Source organism: Lathyrus oleraceus, chromosome 6 (genome assembly GCF_024323335.1).
Source record: "Lathyrus oleraceus cultivar Zhongwan6 chromosome 6, CAAS_Psat_ZW6_1.0, whole genome shotgun sequence".
Taxonomy (NCBI): Eukaryota; Viridiplantae; Streptophyta; class Magnoliopsida; order Fabales; family Fabaceae; genus Lathyrus; species Lathyrus oleraceus.
Window position 1 is genome coordinate 39,268,327 of NC_066584.1, and position 13,494 is coordinate 39,281,820.

The 13,494-nt window shown below is 34.2% G+C and overlaps 1 long non-coding RNA gene across 3 annotated transcripts; it reads left to right on the forward strand.

Moving 5' to 3' along the window:
* Positions 1-7,699: 7,699 nt before the first annotated feature.
* LOC127096899 (uncharacterized) lies at positions 7,700-9,396 on the forward strand. 3 transcript variants are annotated; one of them, XR_007792858.1, is made up of 2 exons: positions 7,700-8,852; positions 8,988-9,396. It is a non-coding gene; the product is annotated as an uncharacterized LOC127096899 (long non-coding RNA). The 3 variants fall into 3 exon arrangements; XR_007792857.1 differs by having other exon boundaries at positions 7,700-8,364; positions 8,731-9,396; XR_007792856.1 differs by having other exon boundaries at positions 7,700-8,364.
* The last annotated feature ends 4,098 nt before the right edge of the window (positions 9,397-13,494 follow it).

The window sequence follows — 13,494 nt, forward strand, 5'->3', positions numbered from 1 at the left end:
AAAATTATAATATAAAAGTATTATAAATTTATAAGAGTATTTGATGTAATATTTTTTTACCTTCTTTTCATTGAGGAAAGCGAGAGAAAAAATTGGTAGTATGTTTTATGTTAAAAGAAATTAAAACGTTGACCTATTTAAATAAAAATTAAAAGTGAGAATTAGAGAAAAATGAGATTATAAAATGTGAGAATTTAAACGATAAGATTAAATTTTATAATAAAGTAAAAAAATGGAGGCACTAAATCCTTTTTATATTAAAATAAGAGTTATTAAGATGAGAGTTAAAGATTTCATTAAAAAAATGAGAATTCTATTATCTATTATAATATATTAGATTTGAGCCGCAATTTATTTTATTGACAAATCATCATCTAACTTACCATATAAGTTAAAATCTAATATGTCACTCTTCAAAATATAACAATTTAAAATTTATAATATTCATTTCAATATCTGTATAACAATTCATTTCTAAAATTAAAAAATTAAAAAATAATATATATATATATATATATATATATATATATATATATATATATATATATATATATATATATATATATATATATATATAATATATATATATATATATATATATATATTCCACTAAAATTATAAATATTTTTTTTAATAAAAAATAATAATTTAATTTTAACCGCTTTAAAACTAGGGTAAAAAAAATATGGCGACAATGATTAAAATAAAATGGTCATGCAATGTTTTTAAGGTTACTTATAACTTTCAAATATACATTCAAATGCTTCTAATTCTCTAATTCTTTTTAAAATATTTTTTTTAATTTTATCTATAATTACATGTTACAAAATTAAATTCAAAATAAAATATTAGTAAATCGTTTTTCAACTACAATATATAATCCTTTACGTATAAATTTTCTACAATATATTAATAAATTATATTTAATTAACATTATAAAAATTTTAATTGAATTAAATATTTTTTATATACGTTGAAAATAAATGTCATAGTTAAATACACGCAAAAACAATATTATTATACATTGGTTAAAAAATATATTAAAATATAGTTTCATTTTAAATTTTAATGCCTACCATGAGTATGATGTTTGAATTGTAAGAATTTAAAATTTGTCAATCCACAAATTGATGAATAAATATTCTTAGAGATTTTTAAAAATGACAAAGTTTTATGCACTTATTTTACATGTTTTATTTTTATTTTAGTATTTTATCTTGTATTTATATGACTCTAACATGTTTCTTTTTTACTTAAAATTGTATTATTTTTGTATTCTCCTCATCCTATTATCTTAATAACAAAAAAAATCATACTAGAAAAATAAAATTCTATCAAAATTAATACTACTTAAATAACGCGGGATTTAGACGATATTTTAAATTCTAACAATTTATTCATCATTTAAATAATCATCATGATACACATGACAAAACATGTAACGCCCTAAATCCTGAAAATTATATAAATAAATTTACTCGACAATTTAAGTTGATACCAACGACAACCCAACAACAATTTTCAATAATTATTAACATGCAGCGAAAATCACATCTTCTCTACTTCAATTTAAACTTCTAAAATAAAGTATTAAACTCAAAGTAACATATTTTGGCATTAACTCAAAACCATAACAAACACCTAGTTCCCGATATTACAAGATCAGAGCACTAAAATCACTAAATAACGATAAACAACAAATAAAATAAAGAATAGTTTCAACAAGCCACCTTCCACACACAACAACAACTTAACTCCTGAGTATCTTCAAGATGTCAATGATGGACAACATTAAGCAAATGAGTGAGAAACAACTCCAATATGAACTGTGTAAAGAATGTGGAGGTAGAGAAATATAAAACATGTCATACATCCAATGCACAAATCAACATCACCATAATCTCAAACTTATTAACAATAATACACGCACACACACGCGTGTGCGCGTGCATACACACACACACGCATGCACGCGTCCCCCCCACACACAAAGACATACACATGCACACGTGCATACGCGCACACACATACACACGCACACACACATACACACACATGCACGCGCATACGCACACACGCGCATGTGCACACATACCCACACACGCACGCACGACACACGCACACACACACACACACGCACACACACACACATGCACACACACATACACACACATATACACATACACACTCAATATTTGGTTCTCTCTGGAACCGGGTTCCCCTTTCTGAACCCGTGAGTCCCCCCTTCTGAGCTTGGGTTAAGCCATTAGTCCCCCATTCTCAACTAGAGAACATGCATCTTCCAACGACACGATACAATGATGCATGTCCATACAAATCAATGCAACAAAAATAATAATGTTTACGGTCTCCCTTCTTACCATAAACCACATGCATTGAGACACAATAGTAATCCTCCTTCTGAATTACTATCAACCAGTAATCATAATATATGCACACAAATAATACATAATTAATCATCATATAATCATGCATTATAATCACCATACCAATAATATTCACATCATATAACATCAATATGTAAGTAAACTAATTATCCTTCAACAACGATGATTTTACAAAATTAATTAATTCATGATAATTAATTAAAAACCTTAATATAACAAAAAAAAATCACTAATTATCACCCAAACAACAACATATCATCAAAAATCTGAACTAACAGCTCAAAGCACACAACAAAGACGTGAATGCCCCTTATGATATCATGACGGGTAATCCGCCACCCTGGTGACGCCCGTCACCGACCTCAAACTCCCAGACCGTCATTATAATGACGACCGTCTTAGAAAGCCAAGCCTAAAGACCACAACAATTTACCCGTCAGAGCGCTGACGCTCATTAGCGTCTCAAGGTGCATGATGGGTAACCCTTCATCTGAATGACGCCCGTCACTCTGCACCAGAATGCAAAAATGCAATTTCTGACACAAGAGTCCTCTTAAACTCCAAAATTTGATCCCCTATCACCCCAACACGCCTGGAAAATTACATCACAGGTTATAACATCATAACAACATGACAAATCACATAATTACACAAAGGCTCCACTAACTTTTCTATTTATTCTTAAACCTAGTTTAATCTCTTAAAAATTACATTATGGCCCAACTCTTCTCATTTTATTCACCACTTCCCCTATTTCCTCTTAATTCCTATTTTCTATTCAAAAACTTCTTTTCTCATTTATTTTAATTAATTAATTAAAAACAATCATAATTCTAATTATTTCTAGTTATTTAATTAATATAACCCTTCTAATCTTTCTACCATCCTATTAATGCTCTCACTACACTCCACCAATGTCTCACATACACATACAACTCAATATACATATTTAATTAAAAGCACACCAAATACCAATTAATTAAATAAAATATGAATAATTTGATTAAATAAATTAGTCAAATTTTGGGGTGTTACAACTCTCCCCCACTTAGAGAATTTTCTCCCTCGAAAATCACCTAAAGAAAACAAAGTCGGATACGACTCTCTCATCTGACTCTCTAGATCCCACGTCATACTTCCGCCAGCAGGTCCTCCTCATACCACATTTACCGGCACAATCTTTTTGCCTTTCAAGTGCTTCATTTTGCGATCCTCTACTCTTAAGGGAGATGCCTCATTGATCAATTTCTCTCTAACTTGCACATCGCCCACTTGAATCAGATAAGATAGATCAGGAATATACTTCCTCAACTGATACATATGAAATACATCCTAAAGATTTCTAAAGAGACATCAGTAAAGCAACTCTGTAGGCCACTTCTCTTACTCTCTTCATAATCTGATAAGGACCAATAAAATGCGACGTGAACTTTCGAGACTTTAAAGCTTAACCAACACCAGTTACCAGAGTAACTCGCAAAAACACATTATCTCCCTCTTGAAATTCAAGTGATTTCCTTCTCTTATCATGGTAGATCTTTCGGCGACTCTGCGAAGCTTTCATATTCTCTTGGATCATCTTGATCTTCTTAGAGGTCTATTGAATAACCTTAGGTCCAAGCACCACACTGTCACCTGATTCACACTAACACAAAAGTGTCTTACACCTTCTACCATACAAAGCCTCAAGCGTGTCATTCCAATACTTGAATGGAAATCATTGTTGTAGGTGAACACAATCAACGACAAGTAGCTATCCCAAGCACCTCCTTTTTTTAGCACACAAGCCCTTAATAGATCCTCTAAATATTAGATACTTTTCTTCATATGACCATCCGTATGCGAATGATAAGCAAAACTCACCTTCAGCTTAGTACCCATGTCTTCCTGTAAACTATTCCAAAACCTCGATGTGAATCTCGAGTCTCTATCGGAAACAATACTCAAAGGAATACCATGCAAGCTAACAACCTTCTCAATATATAACTCAACTAATTTTTGCAAATAATAACTGATTTTAATCGAAATTAAATGAGCCGATTTAGCCAGTATATCAGTAATAACCCAAATGGAATCAAATACCTTCGCCGTCTTCAGAAAAATCGTCACGAAATCCATGGAAATGTTGTCTCATTTCCACTCAGGAATGTTCAGTGGTTGCATCAGATCCAACGACTTCTGATGTTCAATCTTCGACTTCTGGCAAGTCAAACACGCATAAACGAACTCAGCTACTTCCTCATTCATTCCTTCCCACCAAAACATTTTATTCAAATCTTGATACATTTTAGTAGCACCGATATGAATACTCAGACCATTATCGTGTCCTTCATCAAGAATACTCTTCTTAAGCTCTGACACATTAGGTATGTAAACTCTGTCTCTGAACCTCATCACACCATTCTCGTCGATTCTGAAGTCGTCACCTTTACCTTGATTGATTAACATTAATCGGTCAACCAATCCTAAGTCGGTCTTCTGACCCTCTATGATCTCTTCAAGAATACCACTAGTCATCTTAAACATACCCAACTTCACACTGTTAGGAGTTCTTTCACACAACAGACTCAGATCTCTGAATTACTTGATTAATTTTAACTCTCTAACCATAAAAATCAACATATGCAACAACTTCCTACTCAAAGCATCAAATACAACATTGGCTTTACCAGGATGGAAACTCAATCCAAAATCATAATCCTTCAAAAATTTGAGCCACCTCCCCTGCCTCATATTCAACTCTTTCTGATCAAACATGTACTTTAAACTCTTGTGGTCGCTGAACACTTCAAATTTGGAACCAAATAGATAATGCCTCCATATCTTTAACATAAACACCATGGCTTCCAACTCTAGATCATGTGTAAGATAATTCCTCTCATGAACTTTCAATTGTCTTGAAGCATAACCACATCCTAACCATTCAACATCAACACACCACCTAGACCCATCTTTGAAGCATCACAATATAAAACAAATGATTCACTTGGATCCGACAAAATCAAAACTGTAGAAGAAGTCAATTTCCTTTTGAGTTCTTGAATAATCTTCTCACAATGAACATCCCAAACATAAGCTTGACCCTTTCGAGTCAACCAAGTTAAAGGCAATGCTAACTTCGAAAAGCCTTCAATGAACCTCTTGTAATAACCAACCAAACCCATAAAACTTTTGATATCCTTAACAGATTTCAGAGTCTCCCACTACAACAAAATGTCAACCTTCGATGGATCAACAAAAATTCCACCCCTAAAAGTTACATGCCCGAGAAAACTCATTTCTCGCAACCAGAACTCACACTTGGATAACTTCGTATACAACTTCTTTTCTTGCAAGGTCTGTAACACAACTCTTAGATTCTCCACGTGCTCTTCATATGACTTAGAATATATCAAAATATCGTTGATGAGTACAACCACAAACTGATTTAAGTGCATATGGAATATTCTGTTTATGTACTCCATGAACACATCAGGCGTATTAGAAACACCAAATGAAATAACTGAATACTCGTAGTGACCATATCTCGTTTTGAATGCAGTCTTTGGAATATCTTCTGACCTCACACGAATCTAATGATAACACGGCCACAAATCAATCTTATTGAATATGCAAGTACGAACCAATTGATCCATCAAATCTTCAATTCTCAGAATATGATATATATTTTGATAGTCGCTTTATTCAGTGTTTGATAATCAACACATAACCTCATGCTACCATATTTCTTCTTGACTAACAACACTGGCGTTCCCCATGGCGAAACACTTGGTCTAACAACTTCTTCTCGATCAACTCTTCCAATTGCTTCTTCATCTCACTCAGCTCTGAAGCAGACGTCCTATAAGGAGCCATCAACACAGGACTAGTACCAGGTACTAAGTCTATGGCGAACTCAACCTCGCTCTCGGGCGACCAATCATTGATATCATCTACAAACACTTTTGGAAAATCACATACTATAGGTAATTCACCAATCATAACTTTTCTTTCATCCTTCAAAGAAAATAATATCATAAACACCTTAACATCATTCTTCATGAAGTAACCCACTTGCTTTGCAGACACAAACAACTCGTCAGTTGCATCAAACTCTGAAACTGACACCGACTTGTCAAAACAATTGATATGAACATGGTTGAACTCTATCCAGTTCATTCCAAGGATAACATCGAGTTGGTTTAATGGTAGACAGACTAAGTCCATCCAAAACTTATACGGTAAATATTCAACAGACATTTCAAACACACCCACTAAGTAGTCACCGAACCATTAGTTGGGTATCGATAATCATACTCCAACCATAGAAGACAATATTAAATCCAACCTCTTAGCCCAATCAAGCAAAATAAAAGAATATGTTTCACCCGTGTCAATAATAACAATCAGTGGAATACCATTATTAAAACACGTACCTCAAATCAATTAGTCAAAGCCAGTAGTCTTTGAGCCAGTCAAAGCAAAAACTTTCCTTCCAGACTAAACCCTCTTCGGTTTCTGGCACTTAGTACTAATGTGACTTGGATCCCCACAGTTGAAACAAGTCATATTATTACTCTTACAATCAGTAATAAGATGTCTAGTTTTTCCACGTTTGAAGCATCTCTTCTCGGAACTCCTATAGTCATTGGCATGATGAGCTGCGATCCCACACTTAAAGCACTTGGTAGAAGCGGGAGTCTCTCCTCCACTTGGCATTTTCTCATATGAAACCCTTTACTTCCCCTTGTCAGTTGGAGCACTATACAGTTTTCCACGATATTAATTCTTCCCTTTCTTCTCACTAAGACTCTTAGAGTGAGCAGAATCAGCTATACTATCCTCATCATATATCCTACACTTATTCACCAACATAGGAAATCGACGAATCTCTTGATACATAATACCTTGCTTGATCTCGGGATGTAATTCACTTTCAAACGTGATATACTTTAACCTTTAAACAACAACACCATTATAGTGTGGACAAAACTTCACCCACTCTTCGAACTTAGTAGCATACTCAGCAACTGTCATATTTCCCTACTTTAGCTAGAGGAATTCGATCTCCTACTTACTGCACAGATCCTCAGGAAAGTACTTCTCTAAGAAATAAGGTCTGAACACAACCCAAGTAATCTAAGTACCAATAACCTCCCGTCTCTGACGCACATTATCCTACCAGTCTTTGACCTCCTCTTATAGCATATGAGTACTGAACTGCACCTTATGCACTTCAGTGGTTCACTGAATGGGCCTTAGGCCCAGAATCTTTCTTGCAAACAACAAAAAAAGACCAAATACAAGTGGTCACAGGGGTGCAGGCAGCGAAATGCACAAACGTTTGGGCTTAGGGCCAAACTTCCAAGCCATAATCCATTCCCTCCATTCTTTGACCTACGTGACTGAAGCCAGAAAATCATCTTTCTTCAACGAAGCCAAACACGAATAGAGAACTCGTCGTTGTGTCGTATTTTCATCTTCAACGCTCGCCTTCATGCTTGTCCAAGAAACACGCCAACTTCACCATGGTATATGTTTTTCCTTTCAACCACCGATCCAATAGTTCCACGACTTGATGCTTAACAAAATCCGCGCGTAACCAGATGAGGAAAGTAAATATTATGGAAGATGGATCATGAACTCACCAGATTCGATTGCTCCAATCACAAGCAGGTATGCACCGTTGCTGAAATCGCTTCTCCTCCTCTTCCTATGATCGTTGCGAACTCAAAGAATGGATGTGTGCTTCTGAGTAGTAAATAGAGCTTTGAATTTGGTGCGCTCTTGCGTTTGGTTGCTGCGTGTGATGCTCTTTTTCTCTTGATATTGTTGAGCTTCTTCTTCCCCTTCTTCTAGATGTAACCTATGTTTTTGTTGGTTTTTGCCGAGATGAAATGGAGAATGTGAATAGAGAAAGTACTCATATCCCAGAGTGAAACTCAAGCTACAGAACTGATCCCTCACTTGAAGAGAGGTGAGTCTTATTTATAGAGTCATTCCTCTCTCAAATCTATTAGAAATTCAGGTTAAATGACAACCAAATCCAATCCAAACTACATTGAAATGTGAGCTTCAAAATTGTTAAGTTAGTTGCGTTTGGATTGAATATATGTTAAATTTGTTAGTTGAGTTTCTGTTAGAACGAAATTTTGTTATCCAAATCTTATGTTAAGTGAATGATTATAGAAGTCAGTTGTGTTAGTAATGTTAGAGGGAACATTAATTAGTTATAAGATGTGTGAGGTTGGAATGAACAATACTATTAGTGTGAGTCAATTTCCTGTTGAATGACAATTGTTATTAAAAATTTCCTTTCCTCAAATTGTTTTGAATAACACAGTTAAAGTTTGGTATACTATCTCCCCGCTAGAGGATTCTGCAATACTCTGGGTGTAAACTTCTGCCTTATAAAGGCCGTGCAATTTGGAAAGTGTTTTGAATAATCGGCTATGCGTTTTATAGGTGAATAAATTTTTGTAGAACACTGAGGTTTTGAGTTGCTTGGAGTTAGATTATGTTAATGCAGTCTATTGAAAAATGACTATCTGTAACTGTGTAGGAATTTGGACCGAGCTCTATTGCTTTTTCGTTTTGCAGGTCTTAAAATTGAGCTGGATCTTATGAAGCTTGGAACTGGATTTCGGGTCATTGTATTTTGGGTTTGAAAATATTGCAAATGGATTTTGGTTTTGCAGATTGAACATCAAGTTTGGCCATGAGTATGGAGTTATGCATATATATGGTACTTGAAGCACATTACCAATGGGAATTATGGATGTGAACAAATTGATAGATTAGGATTAGTTTTTTTTGTTGCTTATTTTGAAAACTTGAAATGTGGTAATGTATTAGAATGAATTTGGTTGTAATTTGGATGTACGTTTAAATTGAAATTTCATTGATTTTGAAGAATGGAATTTGAATGGGATGTATGGATAATTCATGGAAATGTATGAAACTTGAATGTTTGAAATTGAAATTTGTATGAAACTTGAATATTTGGAAATTGGGATGATGAATGTTATTTAGAAATGATTGCTATATGGCTTACGATGAAACTATGTGAATGGAAATGAAATTAGTTTGAAAAAATGGAAATGGAAGTTGATCATTGAATGGAGATCATAATGAATTAGAATGGGATTGTATTTAATGTTTGGATTTTGAATGTTTGGAATCATATATGGTTTGATAATTTGAATTGAATGGTTGAAGATTTAGAAATGACTTTGGTTTATGTCATGGTAATGAACATGTAAGAACAATCATGGTTTAGAATGGGTTATGCACAAGCTTTAAAAATGAATAAAACAATGAGTTATGGTTAAAGGTGACCAAGGTTTGAAATGGATCATGGCCTAAAGATGAATGGTTTTAAAAATGACTTATGGAGAATGGCTGACTTTGGTCAACTAGTTGACTAAAAAGTCAATAGTTGACCAAAGTCAATTGTGGATCTTAAACTAGGGTTTTCTTGTTTGTATGGAATTATGTTAATAATGGTGAACATGAACCCTGATTAGAACATAGATGCGCCTATAATGATAACCTAAAATGTCTTAAGTATCCTGATGTATCAAAAGCAAACCAAAGGCCTAAAAGGTCAATGCATTGATGCAAGCATGAATCCCAGGACCAGTGACCAATGATTAACACCATATGAATAGGAGACATGCTTGTGAATCAGATCCTAAGATCTTGACAGAACCAGAAGAAATATGTGTAGGTTTAGTGTACAAGATGTATAACAAGAGCTTCCCCAATGGGCTAGGGTTTCAATAAATCCATGATCCAAAATCAACCTCTGCTAGCACATAACTTCAAGCATCTGGGCTTAGGGTTTCAAAGAAACATATCCCTCAATCAATACCTTTGAATGAACCAGGATGCTTTCATAAGCAAGTCTTAACTATATGAGCCCTAACTAGGGTTCAAAAGCCAAGAGGATACATAGGGCACAAACATGCAGCCTCACTACCCAATTGTCTACAAATTAGGGTTTGAACCCCTCTGAAGAGTACCATGATTGAATTCAAGTCTCAAAGATAAGATCATCAGGGTTTTGCATCCCCTACAATCAGATGAATATTCAAGTTGAGCCTCTAGGGTTATCCACTCCAAAACCCTAATTTTGCAAACCAAGAACTTTGAATCCACAAGGATCAATCAATATATATGGATAAATGATTGATGCATATGTATGAAACATGATGGTATGTGAATTATTCTCAAGTTAAGGGTTGAATTAAAAGATTAAAAGGGGATGGCAAATTTTGGGTACAACACTATCGACTTATAATCCTCTTCCCTCATGATTTTATGCATACAATAGGCTGGACTGATTCCTTTTAAATCAGAAAGCACCCAACCCACTGCCTTTTGATTTTCCTTCAAAACTTGAATGGATTTCTATTCTTCCTTGTTGGACAATAAATTGTTGATAATGACATGTTTGTGACCACTCTCTTCAACAAACACATACTTTAAATGTGAGGGTAGCATCTTCAATTCAAGCTTATATTCATATTTATTTGGTTCATTCTTCAATTCTTCAACTTTGGCTTCAAGAGGAGGAACTTGTTCTAATGGCTCAAGTTCTGTTAAGCATTATTCAATCTCTTTTTCTTCATATTCATTAAGAACTTTAAGTGCATTAGTTAAGGCTTTCTTTAGAGGAGTGGATAAGTAAACTTGTCTCCTTACGCCCATAATGGATTCATCGGTGGCATCCATCCAGAAACAATCTCCTTCATATTTTGAGTGTTTCATGGCTTTAAAGAGGTTGAAACACACTTCTTCATCTTGAACACAAACTTTCTTTAAGCCATCATCAATATCTATCATCATTCTTGCGGTTTTCATGAAAGGTCGGCCTAAAATTAAAGGTGTATTATCATCCTATTCCATATCTATCACAATGAAATCAATTGGGAACAAGAAATTGTCCACCTTAACTAAAACATCTTCAACTACTCCTGATGGACAGGTGGTAGACTTGTCAGCCAACTGTAATGCATATTTGTAGGTTTCACTTTAATGTTACCTAACCTCTGAACTACACACAATGGAGTCTGGTTTATGCTTGAACCTAAATCAATCAATGCTTTGCCAACGTATACATTTCATATGGTGACATGTAATGTAACTCTCCCTAAATCTAGTTTTTTCCTTGGGATAGTTCTTTGAATGATGGCACTACAACTAACATCAAGATTTTGGTCTCCTGGTCTGTATACCTCATTTTCTTTGTGAGAACGTCCTTCATAAACTTAGCATAAGTTGGCATTTGTTCAATAGCTTTAGAAAATGGAATATTCATCTATAAACGACTAAATATATCCAGAAACCTTGCATAATGTCTTGCATTGTCTTTCTTGGTAGGAGCATGCGGATAAGGTATGTGTTGTTATGGATGACTCTTCATTTTTCCCTTCTCCTCTTGAGACTTTTGAGATTTTCTCTTCTTTTCCTCTCTCTTTTTCTTTTCTAACTCATCTTTTTTTAATTTTTTAATTTTCAACTAATTCTCCCTCATTATTTTTGTCTACTTCAATCACATCTTTTTCTTTTTTTATCACAACTTCCTCTTGTTCAACATCAACACTAATTCCTTTGCCAATTTATCTATCACTCTGAGTTAGAATGGATTTACAATGTTCCTTAGGATTATCTTGAGTATTTGCAGAAAATGTTCTATTTTATTGATCAGCTATTTGCTTAGTTATTTGACCAACTTTGGTTTGATGGCCGCATTTGTGCTTTTTTGATTTGCCATATACATTTGCATAAACCGATTCATTGTATCCTCCATATTTGAGTTTCTATCTTGTGATTGAGGATTATGATAATAATTTTGATATGGATTTTTTCTATTTGAAGGTCATGAATTTTGTCTCCAACCTTGGCCATATTGCATTGTTCCCTCTTTGTTGATAACCAACATTATTTTGATACGGTGCTTTGCTCTGTTGATATTGATTTTGATTTTGATTTCCCATATAATTCACCTCTTTATGTGTCGAAGAACAATAGCCAGTGGGATAATATCCATTTCAAAGTTCACAGTATGGTACTTGTTGATGTTTGTTCGGGACTTCATGCATCTCCTTGAGTTGTTGCGGAAGCTTTGGCATTTGCTTTGTAAGTTCCTCCACCTGTTGAGATGACAATTTGTTTTGTGCCAAGATTGCACAATTTTTTCCCAATTCCATGATTCCATCTCTCTTTTATAAAGGACCTCTATTGTGTTGAAACTTGGTGATCATTGAGTGCAATTCAATCAATAATAGCTATTGTCTCTTTTGCACTCTTAGACATTAAAGAACTACATGCAGTTGCATCCAAAAGAAATTTTGGTTGTGGTTGAAGTCCATTGTGGAAGATATGAATTTGAGTAAGATCATTAAAACCATGGTTAAGACATCTTATTAACATTGACTTGTAACACTCTCATGCTTCACAAAGAGATTCACTTGAACCTTGAGAAAATATAGCAATTGTGGTTTTGGCCTCCATAAATTTGTTCTGTGGAAAGAACCTATCATTTATGGATTTGCATACATATTTGTAGCAATCCGGTCTTCATTTATGGATTTCTTGCATTTTGTGCGGGTCTGACAAAATGAGCATTTCTTTTTGGGCTGTTGATACAGGGCCCTCTTATGACTAGTGGTCCAGCTATAACTTCTTCAACAAGAAGAGTTGTTGAACAAGTAGAATTAGAAGTTCTTTCACGTTGGTTTATTTGTTTGGCTAGTTGCTTTCTCTTTCTGATTTTGTTGTTGAGTTTCCGAGATGTTCTTTCAATCTCAGGATAAAAAAGAAGTTGATCTTTTGATAACTTTCCTCGCATAAACAGAGTTCTAAAATGCTAACCATACAAATTAACAAACACGGGGGATAATAAATATAATAGTTTATAACAAAAAATTACTTAAAACAAGATAAAATGTTACTATGCTTGCAATATCTAAATGTCAATCCCGATAACAACACCATTTTGTTGAAAACACTTCAGTTAGGGTGATCGGGAAAATAGTAAGTGTACTATTTTACCGATGTAGTAATAAAAGGAATTATCCTGAGTATCGATCTCAAGGACTGC